At 34.6% G+C, this 24,314-nt stretch overlaps 1 protein-coding gene across 1 annotated transcript in view; it reads left to right on the top strand.

Moving 5' to 3' along the window:
• The window catches only part of LOC145686707 (uncharacterized), a 106,529-nt gene extending 82,477 nt beyond the window's left edge, over positions 1-24,052 (top strand). The window contains exon 3 of the transcript XR_014131641.1: positions 23,846-24,052. The gene's annotated coding sequence lies outside the window, so the exon portion shown is untranslated. The remainder of the gene's footprint in view (positions 1-23,845) is intronic.
• Positions 24,053-24,314: the final 262 nt, after the last annotated feature.

The raw sequence follows: 24,314 nt of genomic DNA, 5'->3' as shown, positions 1-24,314 counted from the left end.
CTCGGATATGGGCTTTTAGTCTTCTGAAGACAAGAGTAAACATCCAAAGCAAACTCCACACGCTACTCAACGAAAGAAACGCCAACAATTAGATGGGTAAATATACCTTGACAAAAAGTACCGAGGACCTGTGCAAACTGACCACACACACACGCATACACACACACACATACATATACATATATACGTATACACAGACGTATATACATAATAAGAAGGAGAAGAAGTCGGGAAGAATCCAACCAAGAAACCTTCAGCAGTTGTTGTAGGATTTTTTTTCTTTCTTTTTTGGTTTAGTTTATATTTTTATACAGATTTCAACAACGGCAAACGAAGCTCTCTGACTGAATCACAAAAGAATGAAAGAGTGTGTTTTGTTTACGAAACAGGCGACACTCCACATCGTTTGTTGAATACGGGACGAACTCATCTTTCTCTCTCTCTCCATTTCTCCGTTTACTCACTTTAGCCATACTTAACTACAGTGTTAGCAACTTAATGTTTTATTTCTGTCATTAGAAATCATTACAAATTAGTTGTTGCTTCAACCGTCCACTGTTAACAATGTACCTGTTAAAAATTTTATGAATGTACAGTACATGCTTGCTTCGCTACTCACTTTCCACGCTATTTTCATTAATTATTTCAGCTAATAACTTATTTTCGTGAGGGAGAAACTTGGCATATACTTGCACACACATCATATACGAGTAGTTGTGTGGATCTTGTGCAAAGTAATTGATCAATGGTAATTGTTTCCTTCATGCCACTAAATAGTTTCCCACATTCTGCTCAAAAAAGTCTTCCCGGGTTGCATAAGGAACAGGCGTTCGATAATTGATAACGTTAATTGCACGAAGAAAGCAATTTCCCTTTTGGTTATTTTGGGCATATTTCATCTTTAAGATTTCTAGTAGGGATGGCCATTTCCGGAAAAAGAGTTTTCCGGTTTCCGGAAATCACATTTTCCATTTTCCGTCTTCCGCTTTTCTGGAAAATTTTCCGTCTTCCGTTTTCAATTTTCCGGTTTCCGGAAAAAAATTTCCGTTTTCCGTTTTTCAGGAAAATGTGGCCATCCCTAATTTCTAGCTAATGCTTCTCTCAGGGCTTAAAAGATTCATGTTCAGACATTGTTAACATTTCTTATAATCTAAAAACCAGTGTTAACTTCTCCATGTACCGTACAAAATTTATGTCTTTTTTCATAGTACTTTCGCATTTGAACTTGATTACAAACTTTGTCTTTTTTTCATACAACTTCGGCAATCGAACTTGATTACCTTGTGCTCCTAACGCCTCAATAATTGATTTTGTTAATTTATAAATAATTAACAATTGATTCTTAAGAAATTAACAAATAATTAATTGATTATTTGATTGATTATTTAGAATTTCTAAATAATTGATTTTGTAATATATAGTTTTTTTTTACTTTTTTTTCTAAGGAGCAAATGCAATTTGAATAAATATTATGTTACAGGTGGATGGATCAACATTTAAAGTTTAAACCTAAAATACTGTTAAATTTCTCTAAACGTTGATATATTATTTTTATTATTCTATTCTTCGCTTGTTTCTGTTGTACTAGAGAAGAAACACCTCCTCCAGTTCCCTCCCACGTGGAAACGTACCAAGAACTGACGAAACGTTGCCACGTTGGACCGTAATGGATATACGTCCGAATAAGAAGGATGCTGAACGAATTGATTTTGTTAATTTTACATTGATACAATAAGCTACAGCGAAAGTTGTGGAAAAATATTGCATTGCCATCGAGTTCACGTATCTTTACACAATTTTAGAGATGTACTTATTTTAAGGACGTGCTTGGAATTTGAAATGCAAACAGAAATTTACCTAATAAAATTATTGTAGAAACAAGTGACTGAAGAAAAAAAGCATTTCATAACATTTTTCTGCCAGCTAATCGTTTCTTATTATTTTCTATTACTTAGATGAAGAGAAAAATAGTAATTTTTTCGCAGATTCTCTGAAATTTAGGACTTCTAATTCTTGAAAGGCAAAAATTTCTTGTTAGTTGGAGGGTTTTAGATTTTTAAATACTGTATATATAACTCCTTTGAGCTAGACGAATTCCAAATAAAGAAACACTAAGTGGAACTATTCTAATTAATATTTCATTATTTTAAGTATACTACCATTGTATCATGTTATATACTCCGTATTACCGTAGTTACACTAGGAGAACCTTTCTTTATGAAACATTAATTATGGCATCATTGCTTCAATTTACAATACGAAATGAAAGTTGGATAATATTGGCGGTGCATATGATCAGTAATGTAACTAAGGATGCAGGGGCCTACCTATAAATTTGTCAAAAGAGGCCTCTCTTTCCACGTTCATGAAGGCATGGAAATTTATACAATAGAAATCTTCCATCTAGTCAGTCACTATTTACACATATTATACAAAAAAAATCGCATTACTATTATTATTAAGCAATTACATGGAAGTAAAAACTTTCCTTAATAGAAAAAATTCTGTCTAAATACATTAACATATGATATGTTTACAACTAATTCATGAAAACTCACCAAAAACTTCTGGATTCTGCTTACAACTGTCCAAACCGGCATTTCTATTGGGAGAGGAATTTGTCGGCTACTTTGTCCATATCAAATGGAGACTTTCTTCGCTTCGGTTATTTAGTTGATTCCAGTCTTCCCTAATCCGAAAACCCTTTAACTTTCCCTGATTCATGAAGCAATAGAGGAAAACAATTTGAATCCAGAAATAGCGGAGTCTGGTGTGCCAGAAATATTGGTCCTAGGAATCGTTTGCTGACCATACAACATCCATTTAAATGTTATCACCTGATCACCGTACTCTTTTTGAACTGCATGATCATGGAACCTAATTCTACAAGAGAAATAGTTATTTTTCAAGAAATATGTATTAATGTTAATAAACGAACTAAATTTATACTTAAAGGTAGCATAGAGAAACTCTTACTGAATTACCATGGAAGTATCTAAAAATCTTGACAATATATATTTGGAGAATTTTTCACGGAATTGGTTTTACTGGTATTTCTTCGTTTCCTTTCATTTGAACCGAACGTAGAAAAGTAAACGTATGTAATGTCGCTTGGGTTTCATTTGGTGACATCTATGTTAACAGAGTTGACAGCAAGGTGAAGGATTCCATTCTATTCTGTACAAGTTCCGTGTAAAGAGAGAGCCGTGTACACTCAGAAAAACTTGTCAGTTATTTTTTTCCTCTTCTTCTTTTCATGCTTCGCACGTTTCAACACTTAGCCAGGTTTCGATTTGAGAAATAAATATTCAGAAAATCTTGGAAGTTCAGTTGGGCAAACATTTCACAAAGCTTTTCTTCCTTTCAAATGAAAACAATCTGTTTTTGGCAGAAAGAAATAGAAGGTATATGGGAAACTGGGAATATTTCAAAACATTTTTAACGTGTCTTGAGGCGGAGGAATTATGGTTGCCATTGAGAAGGTTCATAGTGCTGTTAAAATTATTCGAATGTTCGTTATTCGAATATTTTTCTGCTGTTAATTAGATAACAAAATATCAATTTCTGGTATTTTAATAATGATTTTATTTGAACACTTACTCTAATAACGGATTTTTATCTGAACAATCATTCGAATAACGGATTTTATTTGAACTATTTATTTGAATAACGGATTTTATTTAAACAATTATCCGAATAACGGATTTTATTGGAACTATTATTCGAATAACAGATTTCATTTGAACTCTTATTCTAATAACATTTTATTTGAATATTACTCGAATAACGGATTTTATTTGAAAAATTATTCGAATAACGGATTTTATTTAAACGATTATCCAAATAACGGATTTTATTTGAGCAATTATTCGAATAACAGATCTCATTTGAACAGTTATTGGAATAACGGATTTTATTTGAACAATTATTCGAATAACATATTTTATTTAAACAATTATTCGAATAACAGATTTTATTTGAAGAATTATTTTAATAACGGCCACGTCTGCCGCCTCTAAAAGAAAACGGAATATGAAGTACAATATATATATATATATATATATATATATATATATATATATATATATATATATATATATATATATATATATATATATATATATATATATAACAAAATTTTTACCATTTTATGTTCTTATCAAATCCTAAAATATCTGAATCTTAGATATGTAGACATTTCTAGTAAATAAGAATGATTTTCTGATAACGTTAGAACAATTGACATCAAGTTGAAGGAATGTTGTTGGAATTCTGTTTCTAATTGGATCAACTCAGCTAATTTTCAGCAATAGAAAAATGATAGTTTTGTAAAATTAAATTTTCTGAAAGTTCTGTATTTTCCACGTACGTTGCTCCATCTGGAAACTCTAGTCTACTAATGTAGTGGAAGTCTACTAATCTGTAAATTGAAACAAAAGGGATATTAATAAATATATTGAAAAGAAATTATAATTTCATATAATAATATACAGGGTGTTTAAAACAACACCGACATCATTTGGGAGGTGATTCCTGACACCAAGATAAGGCAAAAAGTATAGGCCAATCTGTGTGAACAAATGCTTCCTTTCGGAGTTATATGCTGCCGAAAACATGAAAAAATGAACTTTACATGTCCATAGCTCCAAAACTATGGGTCTTATCCTAGTCGGATCAAGACTTCACTTAGGAACTAGTATGTACCCTATCCAAATATCCATGTTCCAGAATTCTGCGGTATTCATGCAAAAATTTTTATAGAGGGAGTTCGGCTACGGCGTTTAATTTGAAGTACCCACCAACTACCTCTATAAAAAATGTTGCGTGAGTATCGCAGGATTCTGAAACATGGATATTTGGATAGGGCACATACTAGTTCCTAAGTGAAGTCTTGACCCTCCTACGGTAGGTCTCATACCTGGGGGGCATCATTCTACGCCTTGGATGGGAAGCACTATTGCATCCGCCACACTCCCCAGACATTGTACCTTCCAATTCTTAGCTGTTCCATTCCTTGGACACTCACCCTAGTAGAGGTGCAAAATACACTTGATATCTTCTTCGCTTCACGGCCAACCAATTTCTACCGCAGTGGAATCCATAGCCTTCCAGAATGTTGGCAGAAGGTCGCCAATGCTGATGGGGACTATTTTTGATCTTCCAGGCACGTCTTAGGTGACTAATCGCTGTTCGAAGGTGGTGGGTGAACAAGTGACAAAACTTTCTTAGTTACATTTATATATAAGTAAAGTTGAGTATTGGCTGATGGTGATATAACAATATTAACTACAATTGAAGAATGGGGCACAATGGCTCAGTGGTACAGTGCTCCCCTCTGTGCGAGAGGTTTATGGTTCGATTCATGGTCATGTTAGCTTGTGGTGGACCATATCGTGTTCTTGAGTTTTCCTGAAATTCTTCCATTTCCTCCCACATTTTCATTCCATTCATAAGTCCTTTCTTAACCATTTATTTCTTTTAGCCTACAGGGACAATCGTGGGATGTAAAATTGATCGTTTTCATTTGCAATTGATGAATATGAATGGATTTCTTGTTACAACTTTTGTGTGTTTAAAACAATTTTCTGTATTATTTAGTTTATTATAATAATAATAATAATAATAATAATAATAATAATAATAATAATAATAATAATAATAATAATAATAATAATAATAATAATAATAATAATAATTATTATTATTATTATTATTATTATTATTATTATTATTATTATTATTATTATTATTATTATTATTATTATTATTATTATTATTTGACTTGTTTACTTCTGAAATTTTTGTAATGAGGAAATTCGACTTGAATCTATTGTAAATACACTATGAGCAACGCAGATTTGTGGTGGACCATAGAGCTAATGTTTCTTGAAAGAAATTAATTGCATTATCCAAAGAGACTTTGTATATGAAACCCGTTCAATCAACTCCATCACAACCTACCCCAAGAGTAATATTTATCTTCTTTGATTGTGGGTACAGGTCGGTCTTTTTGCTACATAAATCTACGCACTGATAAGATGAAAATTTTGCTATTTAAATCGAACCTATTCCCTCCTGCATCTTCTAGTCATTTGATTATTAGTCATGAATGTGAAATATTCCTTTTTTAGTTGTGTGATGACAGTGAGTTGGCAGGAAATTGTAGCAATACAGATGAAATAACGGAACTCACATTCTTACGCACATCACAGTGACCACGCCTGCTATAAAGATAATGTGAAAGCGTAAAACGCTAAGAAAATATGATTGATACCTAATGTTAATATACACTTGAGATAAACTAAATATTTACTTTCCTTTATCCTATGAGATATGACTTTCATTCTTTAAGATATGGCTTTGACGTCTTGCCGAACGTACAATGGTTTATCACATTTTAATATTACAAAGAAAGTCAATATTATTTATATTTCAGATTCCTTTACTCTTACTCACTAGATTGTAGAAGTTGAACTCCCACATAGTTAGCCGGGGGCAAAGTAGCTCAGTGGTAGTACGCTTATCTCTGGTGTGTGGGGTCCCTGGTTCGATCCCTTGTCAATCAAGTTTGTGATTGACAACATCGTGTCCCTGGATTTTCTCTGGGATACTCTCTTTCCTCCTACTTTCTCATTCTTCCATCATCATTCACTTGCTTTAATCATTGTCTCCTTTAGCCTAAATGGCATAATCGTGGGACGTTAAACTGAAGAATTTCATTACAAAAGTAGCCTGAAACACCCCTCATCGATCTTATATGAGAAAATGTAAGCACGTACGAAGATGCATAGAAAATACACAACACAAATAATCTAATTATAATAGACCTGAAAACAAATAGGGTCATAAAGAAAAGCGCAGTATACCGTACCATAAAAGGAACTTTCAAGGATTAAAGTAATAAATGTTACAAGGGAGTTTGTCATAGGTAAACATTTCATAGAAATTCTCCAATGAACAAACAAAAAAATGTAAATAGTACTCCCAAACTTACTTTTTTCACCCTGTGATACACACTCTTCTATTAACGAAAGTTCTGACCAATATCTGACTTAATAACTTCTGAGGTCCTCATCAAATTGAATGCTCAATGAACTCAGTACACTACAGTAAGACTCTCTATGGAGTTTCCTTTCAATTCTCTCAATGTTGATGAGTATCAAGTATATCAAACATATACCAAATGATTTGCCAGAGTTCTCAGAGATAAAAAAGGGAAAATTTTATGATTGTTAGAGAATAAAACAGGAAGATATGTGATATTCAGAATGTATACATACATAAACGCATTCTGTATATATACATTCTGAATATCACATATCACAGAAACATATTCTGTATATATATATTCTGAATATCACATATCACAGAAACATATTCTGTATATATACATTCTGAATATCACATATCTTACTGTTTTATTCCTTAGCAATCGCAAAATCTTCCTTTTTTTCTCTGAAAACTCTGGCAACTCATTTGGTATTTGTTACGTTGTTCTTGAAGGATCTACCTTTCTGTACGCCTCTGTTCTTCCATAGCTTTCTGGAAATGAAATGTAATTTCTAATTTTATGTCCCACGATTATGCTCTTTAAGATAAAGTAGATGAATGGATTATGAATAATTGTTACAATGAGAATGCGGGAGGAAACGGAGAACCCAGAGAAAAACTCACGAATACTATGAATACGATTATGTCTAATGTAAATTCACTTGGGCCAGAGCCGAACCAGAGATCCAAGCTCATTTTTCTCTTTCTAGTTTGATTTTCGGGGCAGTTTTATACGTTGTCACTGGATTATCACTTTCTTTGTTGTTCTTTCACTTTAAAGCCGTTATTAGGATTTTTTTCAAGGAAGGAATTCATGAAAAAAAAAAAAAAAAACTTCTCAGTTTTTACAAAATTAACTGCAAGAGCTGCCTGAAGGGCCAAGGGTCGCCCCTTGTAACGAGTATATAGAGACTTTAAACTACAATTAATTTCAATGAAAAATATTAAAAATAAACTAACAGAATTATTAAAAGCTTTACTAGAACCTTTTAGATATACTTCTTTTAATGATAAGTTTTAGCACTGGATAATTGGTGTCCATAGTAAAATAATTAATAATATGCTGTATTATCAACAGAGTGAAATTATATTATTTAAACAAGCCAAACACAGTCAGTGAGTCCAACTCAGAAGCTCTCTGTGTACAAAGCTGTGGAGCAGTCTCTGTTTGCCGAGCAATTTACCCACCAAATTTGGTTTAGATCCAACCATTAGTTACCTAGAAATAAAGTATCATATACAAGCCAAGCCAACTATATCTCTGACCGAGCTCGGTAACAAAATATAGCGATCTTTATTCCTTAGATGATGAGGTATTTGCCCACCAAATTTGGTTTAGATTACGCCAGTAGTTACCGAGAAATAAAGTACCACACACATACACACACACAACTTACACTCACACACACAAAGAAATACATAATGTATACACGTCTAGAGTGAAATTATAAACACCTATCAGCGTACGTCGGAAGCTAAAAAATTTCTATGAAAGAATAATATACGCACCAAAGTAAATATTCTAAAAAATAAAATAAAATAAATGCAGAAAGAAAAAGAAACCATCACTAGGTTGAAAGTGACTATTGAGAGTTTGCAAAAAAGAAAACGATGTTTTGTAATATGCATTAAAAAGAAAAGATTTATGGTTATAAGAAACTGCTTCACTTGCGCTAAATACTTTCATTATGCCCGCAAAAAGCAAACTATTCTCTAATGTATTTTGTAAAAGCATTGTTTCTATAAGACTTTTTCACTTTTTAGCATTTATTCAATATTTTTAATTGGATATTAGTCTTCCTTGCTCTTTATACGAAAAAAAAAAGCTGTAACTTTTTATGAGATCTACACAACGCCTACTCATCTGCAACCAACATAACTTATTTGAGAATATGGTTGCTATAAGCAACAGGTGCTACATAATTTCTTCTCTTTTGTTTATACTAATGATAAGATACAGAGCAAAATTAAGAGAAAATATTGTATTGTCATTAGGTTGATGTACTGTATCTGTATAAATTTTCATAGTTTAAGGTACTGTTGAAGTGTGTAAACTTTAAATTGCAAAGGAACAGAAGAGTAACCTTGTAAAAGTGTTGTAATAGGTAATGAACAACTATAGAATATAAGCCTACGTCTGCAATCTTTTAAGAGTTGAAAAGAAAAATATTTTAGTCATCTCAGTGCTCATCCACACTACAAATGGTTACTAAGTTTACTTCACAATTTAATTCTATTTACAGAAACTATGGATTTAAAACTTCACAACATTGGTGTTGCACAAGAAGCGGGGAGGGGGAAGTATTAGTGATTAGAGCTACTAAATTAATTTAGTGATACTGCTTTTTCACGGAGGGAGCATGTGGATGGGAGAATTTATAGTGTACTTCTTAAAATATTGGGAAATATGCACTCCATTGAAACTGCCTAACCTAACTTAGAAGATAATGAAAAGGGGATTCAATTGTTATATTTATATATATGTTCAATCCAACTCATACGATCAGAATAAAGCTTGACCAACACCACCTAGATTTGAGATGGTGGTGTTGGCTAGACACGGTGATAGAACTTAACCTACTCTAAAGCGTGTCAAATTATGTAGTGCAAAGTTTCTATTCCCGAGTTAATGGCGGCCAAAATTTGAGTTATATAATATTTTCAAAAAACCATGAACTCTTACGATAGGAATCAAACTTGGCATGATGGTAGACTATCAGGTCGATTAAATATCACGTTTTCGCAACTTTACGATCGCAGCGCAACGCATTTTTTCCCTTTTCAGTTTGCGATTTTACTTTGCATGGAGTTAAATATTCCGATGTTAGTCTCGTCTCAAATTATATTTAATGCCATTTCGTCCATAGGGTCCCCCCCCCCCAAAAAAAAACTTCTTAATTGAACATATATTTGCAGACTTTCCCAATAAATCCATATTTGTTTAATGGCGAAGTGATTGATGAAGCATGAAAATTTTTACACTTATCTTACACTTTATCTTACACTAGTTCTATCATCTTTTTTTTTTTTTTTTTTTTTTTTTTTAAATGTAAGTGGAAGTATTTTATAATTACTTATCGTCTTTTCGGGTGCAGAATAATACTCGTTTAATACTACATAGTCGTAGTGCCTTCTTATTCTACCTCTCCATAGCTTGGACCCCTCCCAAAAAATTTTCTGGGTACGCGCCTGGATTGCAATCACGCAAGTCAATACTTAATCGAGCCTTCCACTTGCTAAAGAAGAGGGTGAAACAGTAGCGGATCTACCCCGGGGCCGGAGGGCCTAGGCCCGACAGTTTTTCCAGTCCATAAGCTATTATATATATATATATATATATATATATATATATATATATATATAACGTTTATAGTAAACTCATGATATACCTAACCTAGGTTGGTTTCTGGCTGTCCTCCCCCTAGGTTTTACCTTCTAGATCCGCCACTGGGGTGAAATACTATGTTGTGTAGGCTTTTCGTTTCTAAGTTTTGCACAAAGCTCTAAATGAACATATTTGACATAATGTAAAAAAAAAAAGGCTTAATTAATACTGTATACAGTAAATAGCAATTAAAAATCAGTCTTGGAGTGGAAAAAAATCAACACTTGAAGACGATTTTTTTAAAATGACTATCCGTATTTCACCTCTGAACTTTTTCTTACTTTCTTTCTTGAACCAAACAAATGAATTGGACAACCATTTTTTCTTTAAATTTTTGCACGCGTTTCCGGTGGTCGAGAAAGCTAAACTTAATGTTATGAAATCCTTAATGTTATGAAATAATAATAATGTATATTTCACCCGAAAGTTAAACTGCAGTTATAACAATTTTAACAGACCGCTAGATGGCTCCGACCTTCACAATCTTTATCCTTGGCTCCAGTAAACTCAAAAGACTTAGAAACTTTATTTTTCTGAATAGACACCCAAAGAAAAAAAAAAATCAACTATGTCTTCCTGACCATTATTTTTAAACAACATTAATTTCATTTAGCATTGATATGTAATCAACGGGAAAACATATTCCCCTCCAGCAATTTGCCACCCACAACTTATTCTGAATTATGGTGCGGCGTTGTAGTTCTAGCGATTTTAGTGATAATAGGAAAACCGCAAAGTCGGTCGAGATGGTGTAGTAATAGGCCAATTTAGGCGCCAGAAATACCCACCTACAACAACCACAAACTACCATATTGTGTGTGGCGGGGCACGTGATACATTGGCATTACTACGAAACGAACGGTACGTAAAGGAAGACGAAGTTAAATGATCTCATTCCGCAATTTAGATTTTTTCTTTTTCACTCCTTTTCCCTTCATTGAGATGCATGAATTTGTTCGCGCGGTTCGGCAACAGATGGCTCTGCATGACAGTTATGAAAATTTTTGTTTCTATATTTCTGCGTTTGACAGTAGGTGTGCAGAGGTTTCCAACTTGGATGTCGCGGGACACCCTCGTTGCCACATGGTAGTGTCAAGGGTGTCGCGAGATCTTATGTTATACATTCAGAATGTAAAACGAATTAATTTTTATGGTAAAAACAAAAATACTAAATTTAACTGTTTTCGTTCAATGTATTAACTGTGTAATCGAGATGTTGATTTCTGCAATTTTGTGCTATGGTCTATGTTTAGTTTAAGGGGTTCAGCCTTATTTTCGAAAAACAATTATAATATTTTGTTTATTTGTGTTAACATAGCTTAGTTCAGGTTAGGTTAGTTTGGATTATGTTAGGTTACGTTAGGGCTAACTACTTAGTATTTGTATTCATACTCCCTTATGTGCGCTTCCAGTAAGTACATATATTCATATTCCCTCATGTGTTCCTCCGGTAAGTACATATAGGCCTTCTCTACGGCATTTCGCATTTCTCATTATTTTCCTACAATATGTAGTACGATTCCATTCTTAAATGACACAGAAATGAATTACAATTCCCTTACTTAAACTCATTTCTCATTTTTTTTTTTTTTAACGTACTTCTGGACTCCTTCAACTAAATATAGCCCATATATATTCTTAAGGCTATATATTGGCTTCATTTATCGGTTCATGTTTTTAATTCTTCGAGTCTTGATTTGATACCTCAATGAGCCGCGAGAGTGCGTGATTGTATCGTTCGCGAAGTCAGTGTGTCATTGAACTGTCATATAAAGATATGACGTTTCAACAATTTTGTGAATATGTAAATATAAAGTTTTGCATCTGTGGAAAATATGTGTTTCTTTAAAATAAACCATGTTTGTTACAATAGAATCTATGTTTTATAATTATTGTAATATCAGTGAATGGCCATCATCAAGCCCGCAACCAGAGGGGGCTAGGGGAACCTGCCCCCTAAACTTTTCGTGTCCCCTCCAGACCTTAACACGTACAAAAAACGCAATTTAGCTATTGGTAAGAGAATGTTTAATGACTTACCCCCCCCAACATATTCATAGCCTCCCCAAACCTCTGTGGCTGGTTGCGGACCTGGCTATCGTGTAAAAATGTATGCATTAATAGTATTACCTTAAGATATTGGTTGGAAAACCGCTGCTTTAGATCTTTATTCTGTGAACTAGTAGTTCCGAACCAGGGAGGAGAGGCGTAAAGAGTGATAAAAGAGGGTGCAACCCACTACCAGAAATAGACTATGAAATTATGCATATAACACTCTTATAATAATAATTAAGTATTCTATCTGTTGATTTTTTTAAAAAATAAATTTCGGGCCTGAAAATGTTTCTTCCATGTTCCTTGATCTTCAGATTCCTTTCTTAACACCAATATTACCTTCCATTTTTCAAATAATCGGTCAGTTGTTTTCTTTCCTATTCCTCGCTTTCTTTCAATTTTTCCCTCTATGGCGGTATGAAGGAGACAACTTCTTCGCGAAATGTGTCCACTCCAATTGGTCTTCCTTTTAAAAAAAAAAAGATGCTAAAAGTGTCCTCTTTTCTCCTATCTGTTTTTAAAAGCCTCCGTTTGTTACTCTCTCTGTCCATTTTATCTTCTATATCTTCCTCCATCGCCACATTTCGAAGCTCTTTAAATATTTCTTCTCCAACGTTTGTAATGTTCAAGTCTCTGAACTACACAGCTCAATACTCTATATATGGCACTTTACCAGCTTCTTCCGTAGTCCAATATTAATCCTGCTAGTTAAGAGTAGTCTTTTCTTGTAGAATGTCTCTTTGGATACGGAAATTCTTGACGTTATATTTTTGGTACAGTAAGAGTCTCTCGTCAAAATACTTTCCAAATACTTGAAATGATCTACCTCTAAGTTCTCTTTGTTCTACTCTGACACGTAAGGGCGCGTTTTCACGGGATATTCTCATGACTTTCGATTTTTCAATGTTGATTTCCATTCCATATAGTTTCCCAGTGTCAACTATTTTGTCAATCATCTCCTGTAGTCCTTCTTCGGTTCTAGCTATAATAACACATACCAACCTTGTTAATGATACCCATTCCAATCTTGAAATCTCAAATTCCCATTAAACATTCACTGTAAACATTGAATAATTGGGGTGGCGTACTACATCTTGTCCTCTTCCGATTTCCACACTATTGGTTTCTCCTTGATTTAAGCCCAACTTCACTCGTTGTCCTACGTATAGGTTGCGAATGAGTTGTTGGTCTCTCCAGTTAATTCTTATTTCTTTAAGTATTTTCAGAAGTTTGGTCGAATTCGCTTGGTCGAAGGCTTTTTATCACTCGATGGAGCATAAACACAACCCTTCTTTTACTTCAAGAACTCATTTTGATGTGATTCTCCTCGACCCAATAATATCTTTGGTGCCTTTTTCAACATCTCTTCTATCTTACTTTGCAGCTGCCTCTTCAGTATGCGCTCAAAAATAACCATTTTTAATTTTGCTTTAACAAATTTCATGGACGCTACTTGTTTGATGTTTTGTCCTTTCTATTCCCATTCAAGATTTCTGCGTTGTTAAAAACTAAATAATTATGCATATTAAAATTGTTTATAAAATTATCAAAAAATTAGTACAGAATGCTATTTCAGTGTACAACATGGACTTCATACGGAATCACTTTGGACTTTTCACTTACACAGATTATAATTTAATATATTTTTGCAGTTCGCTTACAAATAGAAAAAAAAAATATTATAGTTCCTTCCTCATCCACAATTCAATCAAAGAAACATTGACAAGCACAAATTGCACTTTTACAAAAGAAAAATAAATGGAAAAAGAGAGAGAGAAACGCTAAATTTTTCACTTCAGACAAAATTAAGCATGCTACTTTTATATATTCTTCACTTTGTACTGAACATGCAGTTTGTTTCCAGTCCTCACTTTTCGAAGGACAAAACTGCTAGTGCTTCTAGATTTTGTTTTGAGAGATTTTGCCTTCTCACTGCCACTAGAGTATTGTAATTCGAGAAAATTTTTGAGAATTTACGTTTGAGGCAGGTAATAATATTGCTTCAGTAGCGTAAGTAGTAAACTCTTTCTGCACAATTTGAAATGCACATAGATTTTCCTCAAGGTTTACTTTTTTTTTTCTCAAACGATCCCTTCACTTTTAGAGAAACATAGGCTTTCATCAGCTCTTGAGGTGGAATTTTCTCAAATCCCCTTTATATTTTTCAGTCGATCTACCATTTCTGGTGATGAGTCCTTTTGCAGAATGGACTTGAGATTGCATTTGCCATGCAGTGGTTAAAACATTTCTTTACAAGAGTCTGTTTCCATAAAAATATCATGTTTCTGCAGTAGCAATGTAACTGTATGTTTGAAGATCTGAATAAGTTTTTCTTTGACACGTATGCTGAAACTTTGACAAAGCTTCATCGCAAAGAATAGGTAGCCTTGGTGCAGGAAGTATTCTCAGCTGTCACTTGTTTCAAGTACACTTCTTCGTGCAAGAAATGTCATTGGTTCCTGAAATACAAAGGAAGAATTTTAAAAAGATTGGTAACTTATTTGAACATAAGCATAGCAAAGCAAATACGAGGTATTTACAAACTACAGTTATTATGGAAAAACAAAAATGCCAAGTACATTTCTTAAATTTGAACCATTTCACATTTAATTGGGAAACTTTTTTTAAAAAAAAAATCTTGATTGCATGGAACGTAGAAAACTTGATTGGCTAAGATCTAAGTCTCTGAGGTGTATAAATCAAACCATTGACTCTCTTTGATCGCAAGTACTAAAGTGAAGCCTTAGTTTGATACTGACCCCATCATTTCGTTAAAATGCGAATTGATCTTGTAAATGCGGAGCCTCTCCCTCTCCCTCTACAAAAGATTTTAAAGAATCACTCCAATTCCAAGTTGAGTACTTATTTTAAATTTCTTACACCCTTAATAGAAATTTACAAACCATGTCTCCTAATTCTACAAAACTGAAAATCTAAGTCCCCTTCCCCCTTCAAGAAAACTAATCCTTTTACGGAAATAATATTTCTAATTTTCAGTATTGAAACAAAATCGGAAAGAAAACTTAACTTGAACAACTTTGCACATCGAAAAACAAATGTTGATTTCATCATCCCATTTCTTCAGGGAATATTTTGTTTTAGTAAAAGCTTCCACTGTTCGACATGAAGAAATCTTTTTCCTAGGTCGTGTCTCCAAAATGACTGACTGTCATAAGTTGTTATTCTGTAGTAGTTTTCATTTGTCACACTAGTGATTTCTGAACGACAGTTCTGGGAAATATTTTAAGTATTATAATTCATGGTTCAAATACAGATGTTCAATTTGTATGTTTTCTATGTGCTCAAATAAAACTAAACTCTCCTGTAAATACACGAAAGTGAAAATCACTTCTGAAAACAATTTTTATCTTATCGAGTTTGCAACACTTTTTTCCAGAACAGAATATTTTACTCTATAGAGTTGGCAACACTTATCTGTTCAAAGTTATTATTGGCTTTAAAAAACATTATAATAACTCAGGAATTTCGGGTGTGTGTGTGAAACAATTCGCTACTCTACCAGTATATTATATTGGCGCAGCAGAAATATAGCAATATAAAGACATATATACAAGAAGAAAGAAAAAAAAAGATGGATTATAGGGTGGGAAGATAAAGATATCGAAGGCTAAGGAAGTGAAGGGGGAAAGAGGACTTTTCTCGGATGAAGTAATGGAACCTACCAGTGAAAGCTACAATTATCCCTTCTAAAAAGATGTTGCGGTCATTTTATTGTTTCCTTAGAAATCATCTTACTATGACACATATCTCTGTCTACAACACTTTTTTAAAGTTTTCTTTTTCGTCCTTTTAACGCCAAGTGCTAATTAGCGTGGGAAACGTACGTAGTTTGGCTAATGGAATTGGAGAGCGACTCTTTTTCACCTGAAGAAATGATTCAACACTTATTGTATTGTGTGGCCTTTTTAAGGAATGGGGGGGGGGAAGAAAGTAAAAATAATAACAAAAAAGAACACACTTAATATGACGTAAATTGTCAAGTTTGGTTATTCAAAATCATTCACGTTACGAAATGTTAAAGTGTATTAGACCACTAGTTACGACACCCAGTTAATTATATACATAAAAAAGTTAAGTTTATCGTAAACAAAATAGAAGTTATCTGTAGGTATTTTGTATTTTTGAAAACGATGTATTCTAAACTTAAAGGCAAATATCACAGAGATTTTTCCATAAAGTTCAATCAAAATTCCTTAGATATTTGATGTACAAAGCAACTGGAATTTATCCTTCACTTGAAAACCATAGTACACTGGTAGGCAAATTTAATATTTGTTCATTAGTACAAAGGCGTAATATTGCCAGTGGTGCCCCCCCTTATGTCCATGACGCACCTCCCCCCAATTGTCTTTCCATAGGTGTTCTTCCATTAAAAAAATCTTTTCGATTAATTTTTACACCCCTCAAACATATTTATGTAGATTTTTAACCCCCAAATATTTAAATGACACAGTTTACGTCATAGCCCTCCTTTGTGGGCACCCCTGATATTGACGATCTGACATTCCTCCAAAAAATAGTTCAAAATGAATTCGATTGTTCAAACTTTATAACTTCATTATACTTCCATGTTCCTTCAGTTAGAAATACAGATCTCTTTTATTGCAAAAAGACTAGGGCCAACATAATCTGAAGTCATCAATCTGAAAAATATATCAAATTTTTTCTTTGTTATCATTGTTACCTTGATTGTTATCATCAGTCTTTCTATAACAAATTATATCAAAAACATGATGAAATTGATATATGTACAATGTCCTGTAAAGCGCTAAAAAAAACTGTTGTAAAAAGGTATTATAATATTTCAACACTTTAACTGGGCATATGCCTGTTGTGTTGACAAATAAACAAATAAATAAGCAAACTGCATATTTCGAGTTATTTTTCAGTAGTTAATATGCACAGTGTAACAATAGAAACACGGTTCACATTAAAAACGCGTAATAATGATTGCTGATAATGATGAATCTTTATTATTATATCAGTCGAATGTAGATCGATCCCAGCTCGCGCCGTGTGGACTTTGTAGTGGACAAACACAGTGCTCGTGGGTTTTCTCGCGGTTCTCCCGTTTCCTCCCACTTTCTTCATTCCACCATTTTACTCATTTCTCATTATCACCGTCTCCTTTTAGCCTAACCGGCATAACGTGGGACGTTAAACTTAAAGATTTTATTTTGTTTTGTTTTTATGTGGCTTCATCACGAATGCAACGGAGACAGACTTCGTTACTGAGAGCGGGGAAGGGGGTGGAGTAGATTGGAATTTCCACGAAAAGAACGAAATCTGTCACCAAATTCGTAGGACAAAACTTAAAAAAGAAAATGAATTTCGTAAGAAATCCTTGCGATATTCAAACAGAAAAAAAAGTGAAAACATGCGTAAATATTTACTGAAATTAATAAGTAATATATCTTGTTTGCATCATATAGGAAAAATTAGAAATTATTAGGTTCTAGCTATTAATAGATTACCGAAAAGTGTCGAGTTCCAGACGAACAAAGGTAACTTAGTGATTTAAAAAAAAATCGTCGAGTTATATGAAATATGGAGGTATGAGATATAGGGAGTCGAATTAGTGAGTTTCTACTATATATATATAGGGTGGCCCATTTTAATCTTTCCACGGAAACATCTCGAAAACGGTTGAACATAAATGAATTGAACAAAAACTCAAATAGGAAATACCATGGGGCAAATCGAACGGTGATGTCACGGTGCCTTCCAGGGCCCAACTTTAAAATTTTAAGTGGAAACATGGGGCGAGTGACACTTCGTTCGATAGATCTTTAAAAACTAAAACGCGATGTGGCAAAATATTTTTCATATTTTTCAAAATGGCCGTATTCAAAATGGCCATCAAGATATGTTAACTGTATTAGATAAATGTCCAGTAGCACTAATATGAAAACGGTTGAACACAAATGAATTAAACAAAAACTCAAATAGGAAAACCATGGAACAAATCGAATGATGTTGTCGCTGTGTCGCAGGGCCGCCTTTCATGGGGGCCCAGGCCCAACTTAGAATTTTTAAACGAAAATATGGGTCAAGTAATACCTCGTTTGATAGATCTTCATACACTAAACAGCGTTGTAGCAAAAGTTTGTTCATATCGGTCACCGTTTTCAAAATGGCCGCCAGGTGCCTGTATCAGATAAAAAGTCCAGTTCCACTAATATGAAAACGGTTGAAGATAACAACGGATGAAGAGAATAAAACTCCTAGAGAAAATCACAGAGGGTATTTGTCATTCCAGGGCTCGAAAATGTTGCAACAAAGAAGAAGATGATTAGAGTAGAAGTGCCATAATGCAAAGGAGGAAATCTAGTTCCTAGAAAATCATCGTTCCAACGTTCTCCGTAAGTGGGTTAAGGGGGACGCAAAGGAACGATGAAATTGCAAATGAGAACCTTAGTTTTTGTAAATTGTATCTACACAACAAAATTATCTTAAATGTGTTTTTAGAACAGATAGATGTCTGTAATGAAAAAAGAAGTAGGTAAAATTCTTGTTAAATAGTATCTTCCATTTTGATTGCAGGCAATCATTTGTGCAAAAATGAATCAACTGAAATGCGAAATCAATTTGTCGAACAATGCAATTTTAGAACAACGTGTACAAATGTTGGTTTTGCTCAAAAGACGTCTGCACAATATTGGTTCATTACAGTACCAGTCACTTGTACACCCAACTGTTTCAGACAAACCATACCTATTGCAAGTAAAAGTGGGGTTCTCATTTGAGATTTTACCATTCATTTTCGCTTCACCCACTTACGGAGGGAGATCGGAAAGATAATTTTCTAAGAATTAGATTTCTTCTTTAGCATTATGTCACTTACACTTTAATAATCTTTTTCTCCGTTAGATTATTCTCGAGACGTGGAATGGTAAATACCCTCTGTGATTTCCTATACGAGTTTTATCTTGTTCATTTATCTCCAACCGTTTTCATATTAGTGGTACTGGACTTTTTATCTGGTACAAGCACCATGTCTTGGCGGCCATTTTGAATACGGTGACCAATATGAAAAATCTTTTGCCACAACACTTTTTAGTTTTTAAAGATATATCGAACGAGATATCACTTGACCTATGTTTTTTTTCATTGACAATTTGGATGTTGGGCCCTAGGTCCCCATTGAAAGGCGGCCCTGGGGGTTACCACGACATCAGTCGACGTGCTTTATGTCATTTTCCTCTTTCACTTTTTGTTCTGTTCATTTATCTCGAACCGCTTTCATATTAGTGGTACTGGACGCTTAATCTGATATAGGCGTTATGTCTTAGCGGCCATTTTGAATACGGCAACCGATATGAAAAATCTTTTGTCACAATTCTGTTTAGTGTTTGAAGGTCTATCGAACGAGGTATCACTTTACCCATGTTTCCATTAAAATTTTTAAAGTTGGGCCCTGATCCCGCATGATGGGCGGCCCTGGAGGGCGCCGCGAAAACATCAGTTCGATGTACCCCCATGGCTTTCCTATTTGAGCTTTTGTTTGGTTCATTTATGTTCAACCGTTTTCAAAGTAGTGCTGCTGGATGTTTATCTGATATGGGTAACATATCTTGGCGGCCATTTTGAATACGGTGACCGATATGAAAAATCTTTTGCAACATCGCTTTTTAGTTTTTAAATATCTATCGAACAAAGTGTTACTCACACCATGTTTCCATTTAAAATTTTAAAATTGGGCCCCGGGCCCCCTTGAGGAGCGGTCCTGGGGTGTACCGCGACATCCCCATTCGATTTACCCCATGGTATTTCGTATTTGAGTTTTTGTTCAGTTCATTTATGTTCAACCGTTTCCGATACATTTTCGTGGAAAGATTAAAATCGGCCACCCTCTCTCTCTCTCTCTCTCTATATATATATATATATATATATATATATATATATATATATATATATATATATATACAGGGTGACCGCGTGACTATGTTACAAAATTTAAGGGATGATTCCTGACACGGAAACAAGAAAAAAAGTTCAAATAAACTTTTGTCCAACGTACATAATTTCGGAGCTACAAGGTGCCGAAAGCGTGGGAAACTGACATTCAAAGCTCTATAGCTCGACTATGGTGAATGATAGAGCTAATGCGGCATGGTCACGTCAAAGACACCGAAGCTGCTGTATTCAAAAATGCTTAGGTCGAGATCGTGCAATTCGTGCACAAGGGATTCCCCAAAGGAGCGTAGGGATTCCCGGATAATCTGTCAAGAAAGATGGGTCGAAAAGGATACGGATGAATAGCTGTCCCAACTGCTAGCAATAATGCGTCTGTACTAAGTCGATATCTCGCACAAGCACAAAGTGGCGAACAGTTTTATACGTGCCATGTGTGGTTGCATAACGCGCACTAAATAAGAGTGGGGAAAATATGAAAGGAAAATGTGAATAATTTAGTACAAATGGTAAATACATGATAGTACACTGTCCTGTTCATTGTACGTATAGACGCGTTTAATAAAGGGAATAATCATTAAACGTACTAAAATGTTGTACAAACATCACACTATCATTGTTTTCTTTCATGTAGTTTTGTCATTGAAAGCAAGTAAAACTAAGGGGAAAAACCGGGGGATATGGGTGCTTTCTTCCAGGCAGAAACTTTATTTCATTTGATGATACGAGCCGAGGATACTTTTTACGAGAGGGGGATTTTTCCGCCATCCCATGTTAATTTGACCACTGCCAGAGAACAACAGTAAAATATCCGTTTCTTATCATTAGCCGTAATGTGCATTACCCGAACATTGAAAAAGAACAAGGAAAAACAATTTATCAGGACGTTTGTTTTAGTCGCTGCTTCCGATGTTTTGCAGGACTAATTCCGAGATTTTGTCTAGAATGCTTAACATGTCGTATTGTTATCGTTTAGAAGATATTTTGTTTTCACAGACGGTGCTATCACCTGAAGTACACCACAGTTTGCAGGTTCGATCACAAGCATTTGTTCTTCCTTCTGTCGTAGAAAACAATCGAAGGTAAGGAAAGTATAAGACAACCCTACTAGAAGGTGTTATGGAAGGTGGAAGGTCATTCTTCATGTGGTTTTGTTCGTAGCGTACGAGTTCCTTAGTGCAGTTTGTGCTTTGCTTGTTCGAATGTGAGATCAAATGGAGTATTCGATAGCAGAACTTGCGCACATGATATTTGTATACGGTCAAGCAAATGGCAACAGTCGACTAGCTAATAGGTTATATCGACTGAAGTATCCAGAAAGAAGACATCCAGCCCATACTATGTTTGCCAGACTTTTTCAACGCTTACGAGACACGGGGAATTTACAACCTCAATACTACGACCAAGGAAGACGAAGAACCACAAGTACTCCGAACTTTGAAGAACAAGTGCTTGACCGTTTCACCCAAGACCCAACAGTAAGTACCCGGAAAGTAGCACGTGAAAGGGGAGTAGCACAAGATACTGTTTGGAAAGTAGTACACGAGCAACAGTTACACCCCTATCACCCGCAGAGGGTTCAGGCCTTACGTCCAACTGACTTTCAACCTCGCGTTCGGTTTTGAGAGTGGTTTCCCCAACGCTCTGTAATTGATCCACAGTTTGATTCCTACCTGCTTTTCACCGACGAAGCTTGTTTTACGAAAGACGGGATATTTAATAGTCACAATAGTCATGTATGGGCAGACGAAAATCCTTATGCAATTGTGGAAAGGGGCCACCAAGACCGATTCGCCATAAATATGTGGGCGGGTATTATCAGTGATCAGATAATAGGTCCATATTTACTACCACCACGATTAACTGCACCAGTGTATACGAGATTCCTGCGAGACATACTTCCAGAGTTATTAGAGGATGTCCCTCTCGGTGTTCGTCAACGGATGTGGTTTCAACATGATGGCGCCCCAGCCCACTTTTCAGCTAGTGCTCGAGAGTATTTGAATCAAACGTTTCGTGACAGATGGATTGGAAGAGGCGGTCCTTGTAATTGGCATGCACGTTCCCCAGATTTGATCCACTTAATTTTTTCTTGTGGGGTCATGTCAAAACACTTGTCTATGAAACGTCTATAGACAACGCAGAAGAACTTAGCACGAATACTCGCTGTCTGTGATACTATAAGAACAGATCCTGGGTTGTTACAGCGGATGCGTCAGATCTTACTGCGACGCTGTAACGCCTGTGTTGAAGTAGAGGGACGCCATGTCCATCACCTATTGTAGGATAATTGGGAGATTTGTCTCGTTTACAGGTAATTGATGATGTTCTTGGCTGCATTCAATCCTGCTGTAAAATGTTGATTGAAGACATTATTCCCATTCTTGTGACTTTTGTTTTTAGGAAACAACCTCTTTTGCATTATGGTTGTTTCGCTCAGTTTTGTTTATTTGTTTTCAATGACAACAATACATGGAAGAAAGACTAATAGTGTGATCCTTTTACAACATTTTAGAACATTTCATGACTATTGCCTTTTATTAAATGATAGGACAGCGTAATATCATGTATTTAACATTTGTACTAAATTATTCACATTTTCCTTTCATGTTCCCCATTCTTATTTAGTGCGCGTTATGCAACCACACATGGCACGTATAAAACTGTTCGCCACTTTGTGCTTGTGCGAGATATCGACTTAGTACAGACGCATTATTGCTAGCAGTTGGGACAGCTATTCATCCGTATCCTTTTCGACCCATCTTTCTTGACAGATTATCCGGGAATCCCTACGCTCCTTTGGGGAATCCCTTGTGCACGAATTGCACGATCTCGACCTAAGCATTTTTGAATACAGCAGCTTCGGTGTCTTTGACGTGACCATGCCGCATTAGCTCTATCATTCACCATAGTCGAGCTATAGAGCTTTGAATGTCAGTTTCCCACGCTTTCGGCACCTTGTAGCTCCGAAATTATGTACGTTGGACAAAAGTTTATTTGAACTTTTTTTCTTGTTTCCGTGTCAGGAATCATCCCTTAAATTTTGTAACATAGTCACGCGGTCACCCTGTATATATATATATATATATATATATATATATATATATATATATATATATATATATATATATATATATATTTGTGTGTGTGTGTGTGTGTGTGTGTGTGTGTGTGTTAAGGCTGGATGCGTTTACGAGTGAAATTCATCACCTCCCCTGGTAAAAATATTCATTTTACACATTAAATATATATACGTACCAAAAGATAAGTAGGCATTTGTTCTCTCCTGCAGTTTCTATAGTAGGCACAATTTAATAATTCTCTCCTTTAAACGCTATGCTTTCCGTTTGTAAGTATTTTTCAATTCTCTTCACAATATTTTTTTATGTTTTCCTAATTGCCTGTAAATTTTTCTTTTAGGTTTGGTCCTCTAGGGAAACAAACAGCAATGACAGCATTACTCCCAAGGAAACAAAAGTTCCAGGGCTAGCAGCGTCTGATTTTGATTAGTGGACATAATATTGTGCATTTAAAAAAAAAAAATCAACCCAGTTGCTTACTGCAAGTGTATAAGAAAGATCTTAGAACAAGAATGTGCTCTTTCGCTTGCGTTTAAAGTTCTCATGAAAGAAAGAATATAAAGAAATAACTAAACTGAAGTATATGTGTGTGTTTGTGTGTGTTGTTTTCTTTTCCTTTATTATTTTCCTTACTTTTCTTTATCTTTCTTCTCAACAAAATAAGCTCATAACAATGTTCAATCCCATTTAAGTACTTGAAAGATATCCAATAATTATGACATCTGTTGTAGCATTATAATACACACAAAACAATTAGTTGTCGTTTAGCTACTGTTCATAAGATTTAAAGAAGAAGAAAAAAAAAGAAA

The sequence above is a fragment of the Thermobia domestica genome, chromosome 1 (assembly GCF_964235325.1).
Source record: "Thermobia domestica chromosome 1, izTheDome1.hap1.1, whole genome shotgun sequence".
Classification (NCBI taxonomy): domain Eukaryota; kingdom Metazoa; phylum Arthropoda; class Insecta; order Zygentoma; family Lepismatidae; genus Thermobia; species Thermobia domestica.
Note: the sequence above shows the minus strand (reverse complement) of the source record. Positions and strands in the feature narration are given on the sequence as shown.